This window comes from Haemorhous mexicanus, chromosome 6 (assembly GCF_027477595.1).
Source record: "Haemorhous mexicanus isolate bHaeMex1 chromosome 6, bHaeMex1.pri, whole genome shotgun sequence".
Classification (NCBI taxonomy): Eukaryota; Metazoa; Chordata; class Aves; order Passeriformes; family Fringillidae; genus Haemorhous; species Haemorhous mexicanus.
In genome coordinates, this window is record NC_082346.1 from 45,131,494 (window position 1) to 45,155,900 (window position 24,407).

Consider the following 24,407-nt stretch of genomic DNA (forward strand, 5'->3'; position numbering starts at 1 on the left):
GAGGAGGCTGTTCGCTTTGTTTTCATCTGGCAAATAGCCAAGAGGTTTACCAGAGGTAGAGGCTGGTCATGTTACTTGATGTTCAGATTATTTGTAATGTATTATGCATTAATTCATAGTGGAAGGGCAATTGGGCCCTTTGCAAATTTTGAAAGAGCTGGGGATATGTTGACATTTCATGGAACCTTGAAGATATAAGTAAACAGGAAGGAATACCAGGGGCCAGAACAGACCTAATGTGAATGACAAAGGGCCTTAGTCTGCTGCTGGAGTTTGCCATACTCAGAATGATGTTGAAGCACTGGGTTTATTGCAGGGTGGTTCTGAAACAACCAGAAACAGTGTTCTGGTTCTCCCTGCCAGAATTTAAAGTGGTTTTTGTTTTGAATCCTGTTGTAAAATTCAGATTCATTGGAATGGGATAGATATGGCTCGAGCCGTTAGACTGTCACCATTCTGGTTTTTCTCTTTTGTGATAAATCCAAGTATTTTGGTTGTTTTGCGCTAAAATGAAAATGAGATCAAATCCTGGCTTTTTTTTTTAATATATAACCAAATTTTCATCCTTTCTTAAAAACAAAACAAAAAGAAGCCCAGAAGACTGTAAAAGTGAGCAGTACTGAGCCCAATTGGTTGAAACTCTGACTCAAATTAAGCAAATGTGGCTTGAGGTGTCTGAGCAAGGCAATGTATATTCTTCAGATGTTACATTATAACATGTAAAATGCTATCAATTAACTGGAAAACAGTATTCTTGCATGTGAGGCGAGGTGCAGAAATATGAATTTGTTAGGGCTGTAGAAAAAGTCTGCGATAGGATCACGTTGCGCTTGGATGCCTAATGGAATGTTATAGAGAAGATGGAAGTCGGACTCTTCTTTGTAGTAGTCAGTGGAAGGAAGAGGAGAAATGGTCACAAGTACCAACAAAAGAAATTTAAGTTCTGCACTAAGATAAATACTTGCACAGTGATTCTTTTCAGCATTAATGATGAAGACACATATTATTTTCTCTACATCTTGGTCTCAAACCATTCCCTACCTTTAATTGAACATTTTAATGACTGATTTTTTTAAGTTATAAAAAATTTTGTTGAATAGACTGAAACAAAGAAATTAAATCTGAGACATAAGCATTCATTAAAAAAAATAATAACAAAAGAAAATCATTGCTTTCTCTTTCCAATCAGTTTTGGAAAATAAAATAATGTAAATTTTTCAGCTTCTTTTCCATATTGTTTTTTAAAACTTCTCTGTCTGGCATGGTGCTAGTTTCAGATTATTTCAGATATTTAAATAAGAACTTCTAATTGTGTTTGATATTATTGCTAAAAGTTCCATTGAATGCTTCCTGTGTAGTTTGGCCAATTTTATCCCTGAAGCTGTTCACTAGCAGTAAATATAGAACTAGTTCAGCTTTAATTTCTCTTGTTCTTTTGTGGTCAGGATGGATTAGGAGGATTTGCCAGTCATTCATGAGGAGCAAAGGCATGCTGCTGTGCTCTTCTGGGTATGGTATTACTGATCATCATATATATAACTGACTCTACCTAAAACTGTTCAAATAAAGAATGTGGTCTCAGACTCATGCTGTGACATGCAATAGGAAAGTTGAAGAGGAACTTTTAAAGTGTTATTGACTTCTTGAATGTCCGTAAGACTTTGTTATCTCTGGCTCGTGGTTCAAACAAATAGAAGTGAGCTTACATCAGGATTATTTTGGGAAAAAAAAGGAATCTGAACTTAAAGCTGCAACTTGAAATGACCACTAAAATGCAAGACCATTTAGGATTTCTTAGCAAATTGCATGCAAACTTTTGTAAATGTCTGAAAAATACCACATGCTTGTGCTGTGATAATCAAAGACTTTGTCCATCTTCTTTTCTTCAAAACTGCCCATCAGGCCATTTTCAATTGTCTAGAAAAACAAGGCAGCATGGGTAAAATTTTAATAGAAATTTGTGATAAATAGATCTTAAAATCAGAGCTATGAGAACAGATTAAAGTGATAATAAAATAAACTTTGAAAACCCAACTACTTAGACCATAAAGCAAATTGCAAGAGAGAGGACACTAATGTAATTTATTTTATATATATTTAGCATCTTGACTTTTTCAGGTGCAATTATATTTAACAATAATAGTAATTATAAAAGTGACAGGGATTTTCCTGGGTTAATAAAAGATCCTGGGGACACTTCTTTTACAGGAGCCTTTTTAGATATTCCATTCACAGACTCTTTTGGGTGCTATTTACTGAGTGCTGACCTTCTCACATTCCCTGGGTGTTCTATTGGTGATAACAGATGGCAAAAGCCACCTGATGATCATTGTTTTCTAATGTGCATCACTAAACTAAAATCTAATCCAAAAGTAATAGTAATGGCCATGGTTTATCAAGATCTGATTATATTTTAAAGGTTGTAAAAGTTGCTCATACTCTTCTAAGGAGACCTTTTAGTAGTTAGCCTGCTATTTTAATATCATGTATGTTCTGGAGGTAAATAAAGAGCATTTATCTCTTCTATTTGTAGATTGAGGTCAAAGAAGATATTTTATTTTGAAGTTGCATATTTACCTGTTTAATTTACAGCTGTTCTGTTAGAATTCATTTTTTAATTATGAAGCTTTCAGATATTGTGGAAATTTATTGACTAAGATGTCTATTTTATATGACAAAAAATTACAGCCTCTGAAACTATTTTCTCTCCTGACTTACAGTGAAGTATGAGGTGGCAGCCCTGCAGAAATGGATGGCACACCATCCAGATCAATGCTGCATATGAAGCATGGGGTGCTTGTGTGAACAGACTGTAGCACAGAAGTGGGAGTGTTGCTAGAGCATCAGATCCCCCCTTATGATAGTCTTTTGTTTCTCTGGCAATTCATTCAAAGCACAAGTCCAAACCTATACCAGAAAATTGTCTTCCACAATGGATGCTTAAAAGACTGCATGTCTTGAGTTTTGGGTTCAATGCTTCTGTATGTTTATCCACTTTGCACCACTACAACTTCTATTTTGTGCTTCATCACATACAAAACATAGAGATGAAATGGGGAGAGAAGTGGCTGCAAGTGATGATGGGTGTCATTCCTGTAGTAATTGGGGAGACAGAAATCATTTATGTGTGCTGCTGGTTGAGTTCTTTCATTTAGTTCTGTGTGGTAAACTGCCATCAAGCCTCTGGATCTTCAGAATGGTGTTGTGAGGCTGTTTCAGTTTCTGAATTCCCCACATAAAGGAATTCAGGTTTGGGCAAAAACATTAGTGATTTTAGAATGAGTTTTGCTTAAGTAGATCAAGGCTGGGGGGGATCCATCATTTAGCACTAGACTGCCGCTGAAGGCTGCAGAATCTGCTGTAGCCCATTCTGATTTTTAAGCAATAAGTGTAGCAAAAAGTAAGTTTTCTCTGAGTTAGAGAAGGCATTGCTAAATGAAAGTAAGTATAAATGGATGAAAATGATTTTGTACTTTCAGTCATTTATTTTCTTTTCAGTTATACTGTGATTGGCCCAGGTCTGTGGATTTTACAGTTGTAAAACCAATTCTGGCTCCTCTCTATGAAGTCTGCCTTCCAAACTGCAGTGGCACATCATCTGAGCAGATTCAGAAGAAGCAGATGATTTAGAATCAGGAGAGGGATAGATGCAGGGTTGTCCTTATCATAACCAGAGAGTATATGATGAACTGAATATCTTAAGGGCTACTCTGAGATAATAATTGGAGGCAAAATACAATGGGAGTTTGTGTCTTACTTTTCTGAAACTAAAATCTCTTTGATGCAAGATATTTCAGCCTCTCCTAGGCTGAATACAGACTGAGCATTAACAGGCTTACATTTTTGTATCCAAGAAAGTAGAAAGAGCAGGGTTTCCTTAAGACTAACCTGCATCGTTTTGCAGGCAGTATGTCAGCAGAGGCTATAGACCATGAAAAAAAGTGAGTGATCTGCTTCAATATCCTGTCTTGTGTTTTGCTTTATTTTAGCTGCCTTTACTGATGTTACAGTTACAGTTTTCTCTTAGGGTGATTCACCATGTTAGGCCACTTTTCTTATTCTTATATAGAACCCTTAATTTGTTCAAGTTTAATTTTTGTGAACATAAATAATTTTATGCACCATATCTTGACTGTGTTTACATTGATGTCTATTTGGAACAGTGTTTTTACTCTTGCCTTTCCAGGATTTCAAGCGGTGTGTAAAGTCTTTGAGTTTAATGCAGAGCTTGGAGAGTACCAGTAGTGGTTAAACAGTTATCAGTTCCAAAGTGTTTAATGCCCATCATGCCTCATTTCCTTCATGGAACAGCAAAGAACTGTGTACATTTCTCCTAATCTAATTTATGCAAATTATGAGCCCTTGCAGATTGGTATAGAACACATATTCAATCAAAGATGTTTTATGGTGAGGCAATCAGTGGATCACCAAAAGGTGAAATGCGACAAAGGCTTCTTTGTTGAGCAAGAAATTATTTATGAAATGGCTAAGTGCAGGACACAACATCTTGTGTAGCACATGTAGCTGAGGAAGTGAACAGCTAGTGAATGAGAGTGACTAGACTGCTTGCTGGTAAGGGGAGAGAGTTTGGACAAGCTTTCAAGCAAAAGATTATATTGTCTAAATCCTTAGAAGGTCTGAAAAAACAAACTGTCTACAGACATTTTTTACCATGACAAATCTATCAACCATCCTGAGGGAGTGCTCTGCAGGTCTCCCGTGATTATTAACATGTAAAAATGGTCTGAATGTAGTTTTCTGCTAGGAATAAGTTCTCTGGCAGAGACTTCTGAGTATACCATCTTTAATAGGTACCACCTGGGAATTAATGTATGCTTGAAACCTTGGCTGTTAACCTCCCAGGCAAGGTGGAAAATGAGCCAAATGAGGGACTGGAAGAGCTGTTTTGATTAAGTATTAGTGTATGAAGATTTGCTGGAGTCTCTCCTTCACATAATCATATATATCTTTTGTAAACATTTGTTACTGTGGTTTGTCAGTTCTTGAAGGTCAGACTAACTAGTTAATGGATACCTTTAACTTAGGTTGCATTCCATTTAAGGTAATTGGGATTGGCAAGAAAATCCTCATTTAAGATGTGACACATATGTACAAATACTGCAGTACCTTAAGAAGTGTCTTACCTCCCCTTGCTACAGTGGAGCAGATTTCTGCTTAGCTGTGTAGGCCAGATAGAGGGCTGGCACCACAATGATTGGGATGGCAGTACTGTTCCCTAGCAGCAAGGAATAACTTGGAGAAACTACAACCAGCACTGAGCTATTGCATGACAAATAAGTTATGAGTGTCTACAGAGCACATCACAAGTGTTTACATCCTTTCTTATAATTATTTGTGTTATTAAGTGCAAGTTTTAAGTCACATCTTCCTCTTTCCTTAGGATGATAGTCATCTTCAGTTGAGGCTGTCATCTTAATGGCACTCCATTTCTTTATGTTGATCGCAAGAAGTGGAGATGGTAAAATTACCCTAAAAACTAATTTGTAAGTTAAAAGAAAAACCGTGATGAATTCAGAAGTCAGTGAATAGGCCATCAGTGCACTGGAATTTGGAAGGAAGCACAGCTGGAACAGCTAACCCAAATTGACCATAGTGACATTCCTTACCGTAAGATAATTTGCCTGGCAAAAAAAAAAAAAAAGCAGGGAAAAGAAGGGAAAGAGGGGATGTTGATGGTTTATGACCTGTGTCTTTCCAAATGAGTTATGCATGTAGAGGCCCTGCTTACCAGGAAGTGGCTCAACATCTGCCTGTAAATGGGAAGCAGTATGGTTTTGCTTCACTTAGTAAACTGTCTTTTATACCTATCCACAAGTTGTCTTACTTTTGCTTCTCCAATTTTCTTTGCATCCTTGTTCGAGAGGAGTAAGTGAATGAGCAGATTGGAGGGTGCTCAGTTACTAGGCAGAGTCAAGCTGTCCTACACAGTCTTGTCCTGGAAAAAGGCCTCTGTTCTTGACCATGTACTTTGGAATTAGTGAATGTATTATAGGCTGCCATAAACAGATCATCTGCACAAAGAAATGGATTATAATGTAGCTGCTTGCCCATTATATCAGGTTTATAGGCTAAAAAATCTCCATAGCAAATATATATTATTTCAGAATTGTTATTTTGCCTGAGAGAGGCTATGTCTGAATGAGTTTCAGATCTGAGATATGCACATCACGGGGTTTTTTGCCAGCTGGTGTAAAACTGCCAAAGAGCCTGACTTTTTTTTTTTTTTTTTTTTTTTTTTTTTTTTTTTTTTTTTTGTGGAAGCATTCTATTTAAATACACAATGATCTTGTCCCAAAATGCTCTGTCTTTTCCTGTCCTTTCCTAAACTCTATTGGTCTCTGAAGTCCCATGTGCTAGTGCATGCTGCATTTATCATTCCCTAGAGCACACAAGAATTACTAAATGAAAACTAATTTGAAGAAAGGAAATGGACTTTCAGTTTTCAAGCCAGCTTTAAAACTTATTATTGGTACTTCTTTTTTTATTTTTAGAAGTTGATTAATAATCCGTTTTTACTGTATTTTAACTAGTTCATATTGTGCATAGAAATTGCCCATTTATTGTTATCTCCTAACTCTTGAGCAGGAGTCTCTGGTAGGAGGCCATGAGTTGAGACAAAACCTGTGAACACAGGGGAGCTTTTCACCCTGGTGTGCCTGTTGGTGGCTGGCACCATTGGCTCTGTGCCCCAGCCAGCTCTCTGTGCCCCAGCCAGCTCTCTGTGCCCCAGCCAGCTCTCTCTTTTGGCTCCATTCCCTGCCCTGTGGCCGCGGTGTGCCCCAGGTGTTTGAAGGAGCGCTGAAGTCGGCGGTGCGGGAAATGGCGCGATGCTGTCCCGTGGCTAAAGATGATGGATTTTACATCCCTAGCTCCGTTCAGGCAGCGTGGAAGCTCGGTGCTTTGATACAGGGATTCATTAACTCCTCACTCAGTGACAGTTTGTGCATAGATCCTAGTGTTTTTGCAGATGTCATTGAACATTGTGAAGCTGATTGGACACATGGAAGAAAGAGTTGGTGGGGCAATGTTGGCATGAATTGTAAAATTGCTGATTAGGCCATAGTTTAGCCTGATTAGAGTCACCAACGTGAAAATATTTTGGGGAGATTGGCTCTCAAATCTGTTGAATTCAGTTGGATAGCAGAGAGCGAAAATTTAGAATTAGAGGAGATGGAGGACAGTCAGGGGGAAGTTACATTTTAGTAACTTTCTGAAACCTGACTTAAAGATGAGAGCAGCTAAATACTAAAACTTAAAAGATAGAGCTTTGCCGAGTCACAGAAGCATCTACTAAGATCATAGTGGTTTGGTATAGTGGGCAGCTTTTTTTCAGAATACGCATCTGCCAGTTTTAGTGTTGTACATCTGGCAAAGTCAGACACTAGTATTTCAGCCTAAGCGCAGAAATGAAAAAAAATTATTCCTAATTAGAAGCAAATGGGATAGCCGACAAGAAAGATGCACCCTTAAATATGCAGCCTCTGTTTAAAATACACTATGGAACTTGAAACTTTCTTATTTTGTCCAGGTCTGTCTTAGGATTAATTGTGCTTCCGTGAATTGCTATTAGATGTTAAACAGTCAAATCTCAGAGTACCCCACAGTATCTATCCAAACACCCTGCATGGCAATAAAAATTATGCTATTGCTTGTTCTTGTACACTGTACAAACAGATACTGTGGTTTGCTTGATACTAATTTTACTCTCTCTTTTGACTGTAGTGTTTAGGTAGAATATGTCATCTAGGGCTGTATAATATACCATAATTTCAATAAAACCTGAGATGAATTGCCTTTCCTGTTTTGCTGTACTTTCTCTCAGTATTTCAGAACTAATGATTGGGATTTTCAAATTTTGTCACACAGTCTTGTCAGTGAGTGAATAAACAAAGAAATATTAGATTAGGGATACATTTTTTGATGCTGAGAAAATTTATATTCTGCTTCTTAGTATTTTTCTTTTAAATACTAAGTACAAAGGAATTGAAGTAATGGGAAGTTTTTTTCTGGCTGAGCCAAAAAAAGAAGGTCATCTCCAGTGAAGTTCTTGGCTTGAAATAACGAAGACTCAAATAAGATAAGTGTGAGGTTTTCAGTACTCATTCCAAAAGAGACTAAAATCTTTCATATTTGTACATTGTAACTATTGACAATATAGATTTTTGCCTTTTATAAGAAGCTTTAAACATCTGAACTTGTTCAGACCAGCCCATCTTCTGTATGCTTGGATAAATTGCACTAATAGGTTCTAAAATAAATCTGTTTGCAATTAAAGCCTTTATCACCTTCTCTATGGTTGCATCAAAAAAAGTAAAATAAATTCTTGATCTCCATGTTAATGGATAGCAGCAGGGTACAATAATAATTCACCACACATTTAGACATACTGAGTACTACTCAAAAGCAATTAAACAAGGGCAATTGTCAGTGTAATTTACCCCAGCTTGGTATCTTGTGTAACCTTCTCATCAAAGGTTAACAACTGTTTCATACTACATCAGCTATGGCAAAATAAATTGTTTCTCTATTAAGCCTCTAGGAAGAACATCCTAAACAGGACATATTATTGAATCTTATGAGGGTAAAAAATGTGAACTTGATCTAATCCAAGCAATATTACACATTGTTTGCTGTAGGACTTGAATTTTATAGGGTTTCAAAACTCAATGCAGGGAAGAGATAACTTGAGATCATTGATATGCAGCTGGCTGAGTTGAAAATCATCTGTTGTAGAGAACATGAAAGACTAGTCCCACACACTTTAATATAGGAAATTAAGGGCAATTTTGCCTTTTCCTATTCTATCAGGACACTGTAGAGTCAAATCTGAGGAGAAAATTCACTGGGATTTGGATAAAACTCTAGCATTCAAATTCTTGTGAATTTCTCTCACCAAAAGTTTCAAGAAACAAGTGTTTCTTGAAAACAGCTCCTTTTCAGAAACATTGTTCTAACAGTTATTATAATGCCTAAAACATACTTTTGCGTGTTATTTTAGAGCCTCTGTATAAACACAATGCATCACCATATCTCTTTAAAAGATAGTTTAAACATACTTATGAAATGAGAAAATTGAGGCTTTAGAGGTTAAATGCTGTAACAGGTCTGTTGTCTCAGAACTGCAGCTGGCTGGCTCTGAATGTTCATCTTTTCTTAAATCAGAAGTTTTCAAAGTGCTCCCTTCTCCCAGCCCCAGAGGTTTAGTGCCAGTGGCTGGGGGAAGGTGGTGCCCTGGGAAAGCTGCTGTTGCCCACACATCTGAGAACTGATTTTACAGCACCAGGTTTAAAATGCGGTGTGGTGTATTTGTTGCTGCTTGTTTTTCCTCTCTAAGTGTGCATGCAGCCTGAGCTTGCTTAGCTGGTGTGTTGTTGGATCAAGGCAGAAGTGGTGTTATTTGTGCTAATAAGCCTCTCCCATTAGTTAACCTTTCAGTACATAAAGCATGATTGAACTGAAGGATTCCTGCTGGTTTCAAAGGCTTTTATGTTAAATACATGATACAGGCATTTTCTTCTTCCACCTCCTTATGTAAAAGTGGGATGAAGAGACTGTAAAGACTTCAACAGTCTGAAAGCAAGTTGAAGTAAAGCTTATGTAGTGTGAATATTTTCTTAAATATCTTGGCATAGCTTTTTTTCAGCTACATTTAAATTCTTGGTGCTTTGTTTAAACAATTTCTAGCCCACAGAAAAAGACTGCCTTGTATAACTGTTATAATTTGGGACAGTGCAAAGCATCAGTTGAGCATATTTTTACCCATACCCGATAATCTAGTATATTACTAGCTTTGACTGTCCAAATTTACTTTCAGTGCACACAGGCCTTGTTTTAGCTTATTCTTTATTCTTGTCAATTACTGATGTTAAGAGTGCAATTTCTGGAAGGTGGGTAATAGCGTTCATTAAGTATGAAAAAAGAAAAGTATCTTATAGTGACTCAGGCTTCCTTTTCTGTCTTATCATGTCTCTTTTAGTGTATAATTTTTAGAAAATCTCATCTGAAATCCAGTACCATGTGCAGGATTTCAGGTTTGGGTCATTTAACCCTTTTTATATGATACTGCTCAGCCTTAAAGAGATGGTGGGAATAATCAGTTCTGTAGGGAACTATGTTCATACTTCTAATATGCTGTCTAAACTAGCAATAGAAATAGATCCACTCACTTGGCAGGTCTTTGGGTGCATTGCTAAACAATCCTTACAAATATTCTTGCTATCAGTAGGTTGTCCTTTCATAGATGTATGTTGTAACCTACATATATTCAGAGAGACTATATTCAGTGAGCAATGATCTTTTGCTTAATACGGACTTTCAGGAGCAGCCACAGGATTTGCATTGTATCATGAGCTGGGCAACATTAATGTACCAGAAGATATTTAAGCTATTGGACTAGGAGACTGCCAAGGAGAAGTAGGGGTTCCCTTTGGGTGTGATTTTCTGTGTGGTGCTTTACTAATGTACAGAAGCCTGTGTATAAGTTTATACTCTGCAGCATCCATCATTCCAGGGATCACTGCTGAGACTTGCTTTTTTTACCCTTACATTTTTGGGAAGGTTTGACAAGATGAATTTAGTTCATTGTTCTGTTACATTGAAAGGATTCTCGTATGATCTGTTAAAGTCTAACTGTATTAATTCTGTCCAGTTGTGAGACTAGAGAATTTTCTTTTTGTATTACTTATTTAAAAAACTTGTAAGTTTTTTAATGTACAGATCTTCTTTGGGTTTTTTATTAATGCAAAAATTTACTTCCTACTGTTGTACACCATATTCTTGTCTTCTCTTGTCTGTTTCTGTGAAGGGAAGGAGGTTGTGTTTTCTCATTTATATTTCTTTAAAGCTTAACTTTTGGGGAGCCCAATTAACTACAGTCCTCTCGAAATTGTTGCTGATAACTACCTTAATTTTTTTCTAAGGAAATTAACTCAACTTTTAATGGAATCTGTAGATAAAAAGGTATATACTTCCAACTATTTTACATGTTAGAAAATTGTTTTGCTTGAAACAGACTTAAAAATCTTCATTATTTTTTATTCTGATCAAAATTTTTCCTGTGTTCCCTTTCTGATGGGAAAAATCTGTTTGTCTGGGGGGTTTTACATCTAGATGAGGTTTCTGGGGTTGCAGGGTATGCGTTTTGATTTAGGAGCACATAACAGGGAAAGAACTATCTAGGTTATCAAGTCTAGTCCTCTACCCTCATAGCTGTACTGTTGCATCCTCTTTTCTGGCTGTATCAGATCTACCTCATCTCTTCTGGTTTTCTGGTTTTGCTATTTCTATTGAAATGCTGTTCTAAAATCAGTGCTTTTCCTAAGATTTTAAATTATTTTAATGACTCTATGTATTCATACAGTATTTATGATTACTGAATGAGTACATATATATATATATATATTCATTCAGTCTAACTTTCATTTGCTTTGTGCCAATGTTGCCTGTCAGCTCCTCTGTTTTTTGATGTTTTCCTGTCAGTGGCTTTTACAGAGGATTGCATTGCCTGTGCTTTGTGTCAGCAGCTCCCCACCAAATCCCCCTGGCTATCTGTATTATAATGGGTCACAAAGAAGATATCCCAGGACTAATGCAAATTCAAACGTGGAAGTCCACAAGCTGCAGCTCCAGGCAGGTTTCACTGCTTTTGCACCTGAATGTTCAGCTCTGTTTGGGAGGATTTATTCATGCAGCTGCAGCTAGACCCAAGTTGGGTCCTTGCAAACCATCCAGGTTGTCTTTGGTGCTGAGTTTGGTTCGCTGCGTAGAAACAGCTGGGTGCATCTGCTCACAGATGTCATCCAATCACATCTGATCCAAAATTCTTTTACAGCAGTGGTAGGATTGTTTTAAAGGATATGTTCTCAACCAAAACCTTTCCATTCCCTCCCAGTGTTGTGGTATTCATCATAACATCATTGCTTATTATGTGTAATTAATTTTCCTAGAACTTATTTTTCCAGCTTTCAATGAGAGCTGGTATTAAATGATAATGCTGAGTTAGAAGGTAGAGGGGCTGTTCTCTGGTTTCCTGTTGTCAGTCTAGGAAAAAAAGTATTTTGACACATTAGATGGCATGTTGTCTCAGTTTATAAAACCTTTATCTGAGAGATCATCATGTGATATGTAGTCAGCAGCCTTGCAATGATTCCCAAGATGGCTATTAATGGGCTTGTGAACTTGTGAATAGAGAGTGGCAAATCTAGCCTTTGAGATAATTGAAAAGACATCACTTGTAATGTGAGCAGTGGCACTGAAGGATGATTGCTGCTCTTTAGGGACAGAGGTAATACGTTGGTGCATGCAATTTTGAAGCAAGGCACCCAATATTGATTTACTTTGGCCGTGTCTTAAAATCCCTTGATCAAGTTACACAATGTATTTCCTGCTTGCCCTGCTCCTATCCCCCTCCTCTCAGCAGAGCTCTTTGTTAGCAAGCTTATTTATTTCCTTAATGAAAAACTTAGATTACAAAACTGGGTGTGAAAAGAGGCTAGGAGAATAAGAGACCTATAGAGGCATAGGGAAGGAGTATTTTGTCTTTGAAAATGCAAAAATAGGCAAAACTAGGAATATGAGCTGCTTTGCCCATCTCATTTAGGTATGGCATAGTGCTTTCAGTATTGTTCTCTGCATAACACCTGCCCTTACTCTGACACACATCATAAAGACCAAAGTGATTATAATCCAGTAGATTTCTCAATATTGCTGCTATGAGATGTACATGGTGCCTGATTCTTGTTTCTTTCTTCTTTGAATTTCATCTTCAATAAAAGTGGCGAATCGTAATTTTAAACAACTTTTAAATCTATCAAGGTTGGGGAAACCTTTTTTTTTTTTTTTTTTTGCCATAGAGAAGTTGTGAGAATAAAATCCCTTCACAAGCATTCATAGGATTCACAGAATCATAGATTATACTGAGCTGGAGGGGATACACAAAGATCATCATTTTCCACTCCTGGCCCTGCACAGGACAACCCTAAGAATAATGCCATGTTCCTGAGAGCATTGGGCTATGTAGTGTTTGGTTCATGATGAATCTTACCCAGGGCTTGCTGAAAGAAATTCCTGATTTGGAACTACCCATGAAGGTGATGCTTAACAGTCACAGGATAGTTTCTGGTTCTTTGAACACGAAAGAAGAAAATTAGTTAGCTTATTACAGAAGCTTTTTTGCCTTCCCATTTGCACTTCTGTGTCAAAAGCCACCCTTTTCCTGGGAGAATGAGATTCACTGCCTCTTTTCCAGAACTGCTGATACAATAAGTGGTTTTGAGGTTTGGGGGTCACTCATATCACCTGGGCAAGGCAAAGTTCAGAGAATACATTTGAGCTAGTTAAAGAGCTCAAAGCTTTAGCTGCTGAGTATTGTTCAGCACTTTTTAAGAAGTCATTAAAAATTAATCTTGATGTGTTTTTTTTTTTTTTAATTCAAGTACCACTAGAACTATTCTTTTGTGCTTCTTGCCTATTGGAGTAGGTGATAAGTTCCTGAAACCAGGCAAATATAGGGCAGACTGAGTTCATCTGCAGGGCTGTGCTCTCTGGTGAGATTGTGTCTTTTGTCAGGTGTGAGGGTTAGTGACATTCACTCTGTTTACTTGAAGTATATTTTTGACAAATGGAAGAATAGAAGGGAGAAAGTTGCTCTTGTCATGTGCTTAAAATGAGAACAAAAAAATTGCTTCCTCCATAGTTTGGGACTTTTGGTTTGTCTTGGCTGGACTAAAGAGCTTGTGGTCCACATCACTACCAAACTGCTCTATCTCAGGTGTATAAATTAGTTACAGAGATGACAGGGGCGTCTAAAAATTATAGCATAAGTGGGCAGATATCTGCAAAAGTAAATCTGCTTCACATTTGGTGTATCCACAGATGCAAATGTGCCTTGTTAAAATACTACTGGGAGGAACAAGAGAGGGTGTTTTGCACCTATCTGAATTTTTATATCACATATGTAAAACCATGTATTGGGTGTAAATGTGGGCAAGGTGGAAGCTGCAGGGTGGCTTCTGTGGGATGAGACCAAGCTATGCCCCATGCCGGATCCTTTTGGCTTCCAAATGGACCCATTGCAGGGCACAGCTGAGCCCATCAGCCAAGCCAGAGTCACCTGTGGAAGGACATTCAGGAAAGGGAGATAAACAGCTGAGGTAATACCAAGGTGAGAGGAGGAGGTGCTCTATGACACAGCAGATAATCTGCTGTAGCCTGTGGAAGACCCCATGCTGCAACAGATGGATATTCCAAAAAAAAAATTATGGCCTGTGGAGAGTCCACTCTGGAGGAGAGCAAAAGTGTTAGAAAGAAGTAGCAGCAGAGAGAACTGCTGTGTACTGACAGTAACCCACCCCATGCGTTTTTGCTGCCTCACTGAGGGGACTGTGTGTGGCCTGAGGTAATTACAAAGGCAGGGGACTGGAATCTGCAGTGAAGGAGTCAAGTAGAGCCTGGGAAAGGGGGTGGAGAGGTGTTTTCCTTCTGTTTTAATTTGCTCTTTTTGTTTCCTGCTAACTCAACCAGTAAATCAATAAATATACAATAACTAGTAGTAAATTAACTTCCCTCGGCTGCATCTCTTTTGTCCCCAACAGTAATCAGAAAGTGATTTCCCTGTGTTTATCTTAAACCATGAGCCTTCTTGTTCCAAGTCTTCAGCAGAAGGGAGAACAAACTAGGAAGGAAAGTGAGCAAGCAGCTGGGTGAGAATTTGGCTGCCAGCAGGTCTCAACCACTGCCTCTACAAAGCATTAGGGGGCCAGATTTGAGCAAATGGGAGACTAAAATATCTTCAATTCTTTTGTTGGTAAACCTGAATCTGCTTCATATGGAATGGCAACATTTGACCCTAAAGAGTGCTTTGACTCTAAAAAGTCAAAATAGGTGAAGGTGTCTGCCTAAAGACAGTAAATTTAGGCTTCAGGGTGTCATCACTGCATCGATGCTGTCCAGGTTTGTGCTGCTTCTTATGATTTGTGCCTCCTGCCTCCCTTCCCATGTCAGAGCTTTTACCAGAGTATGGATGGTGTGCTTGGAAATGTGTTATCAGTACTGACTCATAGAATGTAGAAAATTTGGAAGAAGCCATGGAATTTAACTATAGTCATTTAGAAGTTAAAAAGAAAATAGCACCCTCACAGGATCTTGAAGTAATTTTCAAAGTATAAAAGGACTACTGCTTGAAGGTAAAAGGGTGCTTTATTGTGCTAATATAAACAACTCAGTTTTCTTATTTTTTTTAAGTGCTTTGATTATTTTTGGCAGAAACAGATAATTCTTTTGAAAACTTTCACTGAGATCAGTGTTAGATCTGAAGGTTTGTAATGGTAGTGTCTTACTAAAAACCCTGCTAGTTTTGTTGAATTTCTCTGTTACTTATGTCCTCTCTGTTTGACTGATAGAAGTATCTAAACTTGTAAAGACCAACATGAAGAAGCAGATCCTTTCAGTCTGTGTGTGTGCCAACTTATTGTCAGTTTCTGCCCCCACATTTGGAGTGCTGGGGGATTCCTTCAGGCTTTGGAAGCTTGTTGAAGGGTTGCCAAACTGAGGAAAAGTATGATTCAGTGTAGATGAAGGGAGTACAGTCTTCAAAATATGGGAGTGAGGCAACAGTGATGGTCCATTTAGAAGGATGAAATGGACATTCCTCAAAGATCCACTAAGAACTTGCACGTTAATGTCTAAAATGGCCCAGGACTTCCTGAATCTTTATGTGAAGAAGAGGGACAAAGGCCAGCAGGAAAGTATTTGCAAGCAATAATTTATTCAAAGTGGAAGGTAAGATAAAAAGAGATATGATTAGTACAATGGTGGGGTATCTTCTGTAAAATTTCTGTCAACTTTTGCCTTGGAAAATGTTCTGTCTTCACTAAACAATCAAGCAGTAGAATTACCTGAGGGTGAGTTTTCTCCTGAGGATAAAAGCTGAACTTTAAGACATTAAGTATTACTAAATTTTTTCTGCAGATCTCTGATGCAAAAAGGAATATAAAATGTTCTGATGCAGAAGGCATAGTAATGCACATTCAATAGAGTTTGGTTGTTTTGAGGTAGATTGAAGTTATTTTTAATGACCTTCGAGGGGAGGAATACAATGACATTTTGTGAGTTCAAGCTAATTTTTTGTACTGATTTATTGTGAAGTGGCAGTATGTGATATTACATAAGAAACTTATAATCATTCAAGTTAGAAGTTAGAATTGATCTATGATGATGCAAACCATAACACAAGAAAAGCATATTTAAGTTTTGAAAAATGGCAATGGAAAAATACCCTGCATCTAGCATTAATGAAGAATCCCAGAGAAAGAAAAGACCGAGGTAATCATAATTTCTTCCAAAGATGGATTCTGTGTTGCTTTTCCAAAGTCTTTTTCCCTTACTCCACAGTTAACCAATGATGATGATTTTAGCACTTCATATAAGTGATGATTTCACAACTGAGTAGGCTTTCATCTCTAATGTGGCAATAACATCTTAATATAAATTGTTGAAAAGGCATGTTTCTATTAACACTTCTTAATTAAACATTTTTCTTCAATGATAGATTTGTTTTGCAAGGAAAGTAAATTTCATGTATGTGAGGACAATTAATAGAAACTCTGCTCTCATTTTCTGAAGATAATTTTCCCTGCTAATATTCTGATATCTTTCAACCTTGTCTATGTTCAAAATTACCTGTCTGTTGCAAACTCCTGGTAGGTTCTTTATAACATAGGATGCATATATTATTTGACTGATATATTTACTTTAAAACAGCTGTTGCTGTGATTTTTCTTTATGAAAATGTAAACCTACATTAAAATCTTCTGTGTCTCATGGTTCAGTGCTTCATTACCAGCAACACTCAGTGACTCAGCTGCAAGGCCAGAGTCCACTGCAGTGCAGTGGTCAGGAAGCTTCTGGAGGTGTGAAGTAGTTTTGTCTTCTGTCTTTGATCACTTTGAATTTCTCCTTAGAAGTCTTTTGTCTGAAAATGTGTTTCATGTTTTCCTCCTTTGCTTGTGGGGTCTAATCATATAACCAGAGTGATACAGTTGCTAAGAGATGTCATCAGCCCTAAAGCACTGGCTTATAAATACTTCTGGATATGGGGAAAGAGAATAGGGGACCAACTGATTAATAATTGATAGCCTTCATTAATGGCTTCAGCTTTTCTAATTAGCCTTCTGTTTCATCTGAAACATGTCTACATTTTCAGGTCAGGCACTCAAGGTGGGCTACACTGAACTGTCAAAATGAAATATGAAGCGATGGGCTGGAACCCCAGAACAGGTTACACATGGTACTGGGAGACTGAGACAAGTTCTGTTTAAAATTCACTGTTACACTCCAACTTCATTACACACACTTCTATTATAACTGCTTTTTGAATCAGTTCCCCTGGAATGTACTGCAGGTGGGTAAATGATAGAAAGGAGAATGTTTATTCATCCTGGAGTCCTTTGTGGAAGAGCCTTGTATGTGCCACGAGAGGTGCTGGAGTGCTTACATTGTGCACCAACCTTGCGGTGAACCCGCCGTGTCCAGCCCAGAGTTACATTCTGCTACATTGTCACTGTTACATTTTGTTCTTCTGCTGAGTATTCTCGAAACATACATGACTATTTTCTGTGTAATTTTCAAACTGCAAGCTTTTAGAGAGGGATTCTCATTCCTGCCCAGTACCCAGGCACACTCAGAGTAGAGGTAGAGGAGTACACCATCTACTGTCAGCTTGGGTTGTTGCTTACTAGGTGCCATTGAAAAGGAGGACAAAAGAACTAATAATTGCTGTGCCATCTTTTGTTTACTCTTACTGGGCTATTTTTGTATTTGTTTAAAAGCAATCCTTGTTATATTTTATAATACAGTTATAAATAAATGTCTGGGTTTTTTAAAAAATAAAACTTCATTGAGTGGGTTTCAGGAAAACATACTTCAACATGTCAGCACTGTAGCAATAATAAGGAAATAGAAGAAAAAAATGCAACAGTAAAGGGGACATATAAGGAAACATGCATGAGGAAATAGTCACAAGAAACTGAAACAAATTTACCCCAAGAAAATGATATGCATTCACTGTAATTATCACTCTCAAATTCAATGTAAACTGAGTGTGACCAAAGCAGAGTGACCCAAGTATAGTTTAATGGGAAATAGTTGATGCTTCAATAGTCTAAATGAAGAGCTGATTCAGGCACCATTCAGAAAGAAAGGCTGGTTGGAACTATTGACATTTCTGCTTCTCTCTGCAATTATAAGAAACATTATTGCCACCTCTTGGAAAATTATTAAAATAATTGCCATCCCTTTGTTCTCCTCCTTTGACAGCAATCACTGGGTTCCTGCTTCCTTCTATGTCTTGATGTGTTATGCTTTGAATCTTTTTTTGCCAGAGAAAAAGCTGGTCTCAGCATAATTGGGCCATTTCCCTGTCACAGTAGTTTCCTTTTGAATCTTGTTACTCTGCACGGGTTGTAGTGAGGTCAATCATATTCAGTCAAATGGCTGAGCAGATAAAAAGTGTGCAAGAACAAAGTACCTGCTGTCCATTCAGGTTGGAGAGAAAATGTGAAAGGACAGTTGGGTAAAGGGGTGCCTTTGCTAGCTTTGGCAAAACTTTACCTACTTAGGACTCGGACTTACCTGAATTTGTCCTGTAAAGAGAAAATTATGTGACCTTGTGACATACAAGTCAGCAATCATTATAATAATATCATGCGTAATGATTCCCTGATGGTCATTTCAAAATTTAGCATCTCTCTATACTCATTTGCTGTCACAGGCAGGTATCTGTATATATTCATGCAACATCATGGTGTGGTACCACCTTGCAATATCATACAAGTTGTTGCAACATCATAATGTGAAACCATCTCAGATTGATGTGGGGCCATGACCCAGCACAGTGATTATTGATTCAACATTCAGGTTTTGGGCTCATACCTGCTGTGCTGTTGCCATACTTATTGACTCAGGAGCATGAGGCAAGGTCATTCTTTGAGACTACAGAGCACTGCTGAGACCCACCCTCTTTGCATATTGATGCAATGCTGCTATCTGTTGTTGTAGGCTTGTTTATCTCTTTGTGGGGATTATCAAATATTTGGAGCAAAGTTTCCTCTTGCTTATAAATTATAAGACATTGTAAATTGATTGTCTTGTATTTTGTTTGGATAAAGTTAATTTTCTTCCTAGAACCTGGTACAGTGCTGTGTTTTGGGTTCAGTGTAACAATAGCATTGATAATTCACTGATGTGTTAGTTGCTGTGCAGTGCTTACCTTAAGTCAAGGATTTTCAGTGTCTCATGCTCTGCCAGAAGGGAGGCGCACAAAAAGCGAGAAGGGAGCCCGGGCAGGACAGCTGACCAGAAATGCCTGAAGGGATGTTCCAAAGCACAGAAACTCACACCCAATATTTGAACTGGGGGGACAATCCCTGCTGGGGTCAGGCTGGGCATTAGTCACTGGGTGGTGAGCAATGGTATTGTGCATCTCTAGTCATTTTGGGGGGTTTATTCCTCTCTCTTTTTGTTATCTCCCTTTTTGTTACAGTTACAATATTTTTTTTATATTTTGCCTTATTTCAGTTCTGAAACTTTTATTTGAACCCACCGATTTTGCTGCTTTCCAGTTTTCTTCCCTATCCAACTGAGGTGGGGTGGCTAAAAGTGAGTGAGCATCTGCATAGTACTTGATTGCTTGCTGGGTTTAAACCACAACAGTAATGCTTTAGTATTATTATGTACAGATGTTAAAAAGTTATAAGCTCATCAGTGCTCAAGTGAGTCAAGCCTTCAGCTGCTGACAGTGTTTCTCCATCTCTGCTGTCACCTCTAAGGCATACAGATATATTGGAAGGTCATTATTAAGGAACAGAAGTCTTATTGTCAAGAGTTTCCATGGGTTTGGGACAAGTTTATTCTCCTTAGCAAATTGTGCATTGATAAACTGTTTTGAGAATTTTTGTTAGCACCAGGTGGTATTACATATTTTCACACAGATTCCTGTAGTTTTAAGTGAAAGTTGAATGCTCAGTATTTCTGCATGCTCAGTGTTTTTTAACTTGGATGCTCAGTTTTTCTGCAAATCATAACCTGGGGCCTATAGCAGGCAAGTAAAAATGAATAGTAAAACAATTCTGTTTACCTATTTTAGGTATCTGACCATGCAAATACTCTTCTCTTGTGTGTATAGTACTTCCTTGGCTTGGAGTAAAACAAGCAAATGACTCAGAAAGCTGAGGTTCTACCGTGGAACATCTCCAGGTCACAGCAGGACTAGAATATTAATTGTAACTGCACTTCCTTTTGCTACTTGAACACAACATAGTAACTAGTAGGAATAATATTGTTTTTGTTGTAGGTATAATGTCCTAAAGGTCAAATCAGGATTTGTATGTTGGCAATAACTTTTATTTGACCACCTAGCAGATGAATGTCTGGAAGCTTTTGGGGAAATGAGCGTTTCTTCTGAAAGGTTTAGTAAAGTAACATTTTTCTCCCTTTGGGAGATGAAGAAGGGGCTTATATTTCCCTAAAACCTCATTTTCCTAGCTGGACTGTGTATTGTTCTGCTAAAAGATGTCACCTCACTCAATAAGGCCTCCCAAGGTTGTTCATATTTTGAGCAATCATTTAAAGTGAGTTGAGAGAAATTATTGGATCAGTTTCTCACAAATTTTTTTTTAAAGTATGAAAATGTTGTGGCTTGGGAAGTTTTGGGGGCTGTCCCTGACTCCAAAGAAGTAATGGTATTAAGAGACATATGCTTTTGAGGCTAAAACTTCATGAAGCAAACAAGTTAAGGCAGACAGATAGTACTGGTGACTTCAGTGTAAACATTTTCATTTTTGCAATGGTAATAGCTTGAAAGAAGTTATTTTAATGGGAAATGTCAAGCACCTATATTAGGAAGAAGCCTGCTCTGTAATGGTTTTAATGTAGTAGAAGTATCTGTTATTCAACTTACCCCTCACTCTGGCTTTGAGTAGTGCTCATTAATGTAGTCCTCATTCAGAGGTTGCTTGGTAATATTGTTTTAGATAATATGATCTTGCAGAAGCATATGTCAAACACTGGATTATGCTATCAAAAAAGTCAGGCAACCTGAATAGCATGATGACAAAAATGCAGGGGATATTTCTTTCTGTTGTTAATTAGTACTGGTACAAAAGGGGCAGGGAAGTGGCAATGAGTAGTTGAAGGAGCCTCTCACAGCTGTGTGCTCACACACGGCCCGAAGCTGGTTGAATACTTTTGAAACAAATGCTGCTCAGTTATTCCTTGAGGTTGAGTAATTATTCTTCTCAATAACAATAATTTCAGTATCTGGAAATTGGTTGAATTTCTTTTTTTCTCTTACAATTTTAATTTACTCACTTCATTTGTTGGCTCTTGCCTTATGCAAATTTGTGCCCCTTGATCTCCAGGGGACTACAGAGAAAAATATCTGCATATCCCAGTTCACATTGTTAATAAATGAATAAAGCTATTTGGAAGTGTACCAGAAATCCCTGTTAGAAGTACATAAATAGAATTAGTGAATAGGCCACAAGCAAGCACCTCAGCCAAGAAACAATGACTAACTTTGATTGGAGTTCACTGGGGTGGCATAATTGTCTGTAAAACCATATGTATCACGTTACCACATAAGTTTAAAGGTCCTTTTATGGATGCCTTTAGCAGAATTTGGACCACTTTGCACTGAATGCTGCAATTCAGTCTATGGTCAATGTTTTATTAATTCAATATTTGAGTTTGCCCTCAAAGCATAATGTTTTAACTTGTTTGTGTTGGCTTGGTTGCTTGCATGCATGCAACATAGAAGCTTCCAAGACTGATGGCTTATGTAGGAGGACATCAAATGGTTTAGGTAAAGAATACCTCAATTGTGTTTGAGAAAGACATCCTATAATGTCAGTAGGCAAAATTGGATAGTGTGAAGGTTTTTTCCTGACCTTTTTCCCCCTGTGGAGAAAGCACTATGGACATTGTAATACTGCATACAAGTGTGAAGTCTAACTGTAGCTGTAACCAGACTATTTAATGCTATATATATTGCTTCCATTTAGTAGTTCAACCTTTCATTCAAAGGATCATCTGTTTGAGCATAATGGCAAACAATTTGCGAGGAAAATATATTTTCATTTCTTCTTAAAGGGATTAATGATAAAGACACTTAGAGCTATTGATTTACTTGAGTTATTTTATGGATAGAAAAGTGAAGTTTCTTACTGTGATCTTATGTCAGCTCCAGTGTGTTTCTATTTTGTCTTATGGTGTGAGGACAACTGAACTGAACATTCAAAATTCAAGAAGCAATTTCTGTTGGTAACTCTGATGGATTTTTGGTGGTGCAGATACTATCTGCAAGGAACCAAAAGAAAAATCATTCTTCCACCTAAACATGTTTCAAAAGGCTTAAGCATATGTATCCCCTAGTACATAATTCACCTGAGATCAATGGACTTAGTTACTTTAATAAGGAAGAACATGTAAACCCCAGCTGAGGCTGTTATGCAAATGCTTTTGAGGAGTGAGTGTGTGTATGTGCAGGATGTCTGGGCAAGGTAGGGGATGACCCTACCTGTCTGGGCCTGCAGATAGGGTGAAAGTTATATTTTCAAAAGAAGAAAAAAATGCTTTTATGTAAACTGTTCCAGATCTCTGCTTTCAATTCTATCTTGTAGCTTCAAAATCGTGCAAGTGGGCTTTCTGGTTGTGAATTTCTTTAGAGGAGTTCATGCAAAATAGCCCATTGGGTATTAGAGGTGAGAGAAGAATAAAGCAGTGAGGGGAGGTTTTCCAATGTAAGAGTAACTGAAACTAAAGTGAAAAATATCATCTGTATTTTGAGGAGAGAGCAGATGAAGGAACAAAAGAAAGAAAGAAAGCAAGCATGAACAAACCCTCCATGGTACCATTATGCATTTCTATGCAGATCTGAAAAGAGAAATTTACAGTAATTTGTATAGCTTTTAATGAGCTATACCAATGCATGGAGAATTATCACCAAAGAAGTGGCAGATGCTAAACACCACACCTTTAAAGTAATGGATATATGTGTGTGTGTGTGTGTGTGTATGGTGTGTGTATGTGTGTGTGTGTGTGTATATATATATATATATATATATAAAATTTTTCCCCCTACTGTTACTAGCATCTTACCACCTTTGTTTCCTGATTGGTTTTTGCTATAAAAATCTTCTGGTCACAAAAAACTAGCTGGGAGGTAGAATCTGAATTCACATGGTTTGCAGGCAGATTTGAGCCTGTAGTTGGTTATAACAATACAGTGAAATGGACTTGTCATCTTTCAGCTGAAGTTTACAGCAAAGTTTACTGTCTGGGAACTAACTCACTCCCAGCACCCTCTCAAAAAAAAAAAAAAAATCCCGTAATCCCTTTATACCCCCAAAAGAGTATATCCATGCTATTTCCAGAACCAGCCCTGGTGATGATATATGATCGAATCTCATATTCTTCCTTTTTGTATTCAATCATGAAGAAATCTGTTTCTCTGGTGCTTTGAGACTCTGTTGCTTTTACCCAGGACGTATAGACAGGAGCTTTGTGACAGATTTTCAAAAAAACATGACCCGTCATTTTATGCCCTTTGTGGCATCTCCACCTGCCTTAGTGATCATCCTATTCTCCAATAAACAGTGTGACTGCCAGTTATAGAAGAAACATTCAGGAGTTATTTTTAAGGCAGCTACTGCTGGCAGTCATGCTATGATCTCAAAGTGAGCAAATAGATTTAAGCCTAGAAGGGCTTTCCAGCCATCATTAAAGTCTGCATGCTGTGCATGAGCTGCTTCCAACAGATGAGTAGGACTTTAAGTCTGTTATGCTGCAGTGATGCCTTTAGTCATATCCCTTGGCTGACAATTCTGTAATGATGCATTTCGTTCTAGAGAACATGGGATACCCATAATAAAGGGAAATTCCATGTGTTCATTACATTGTTCTGTAGGCACAAAGTGCTGGTTTGTTGATTTCTGCCTTGATGGCAGTTTGAATTACATCCCTGTTTTTTTTTTGTCTAATACGAGTGTCTCATCTCTTTTGATAGTCTTTCTTCAGCCTCTCTTCTTTCAGTGGTATGCCTCAATGGTTATATGGGCTAAAACTCTTCCCTTTTATTTATTACTTGATAAGAGTATTTCTTTTTCTTTTTCATAACAGAAAGGAGTTGTTCCCTCTAACCTCAGAAATGAGTAGATTTTTGTCAAATATGCATTTGGCAACACAAATTTGTCATTTGTTGAAAAATGTTGCTTTAATCTAGAGCTAGTCTCCAGCAGTTTTACTTTCTTTGCAAGCAATCATTTATAATTTTTGGTTTTTTTCAGAAGGCACTGTAGCACTGGAATAGGCTGTTAGGTATGTCTACATTGTTT

The 24,407-nt window shown here is 37.7% G+C and overlaps 1 protein-coding gene across 6 annotated transcripts in view; it reads left to right on the forward strand.

The window, feature by feature from the left end:
* The window catches only part of NRXN3 (neurexin 3), a 907,297-nt gene that overhangs the window by 666,025 nt on the left and 216,865 nt on the right, over positions 1 to 24,407 (forward strand). The window lies entirely within an intron of this gene.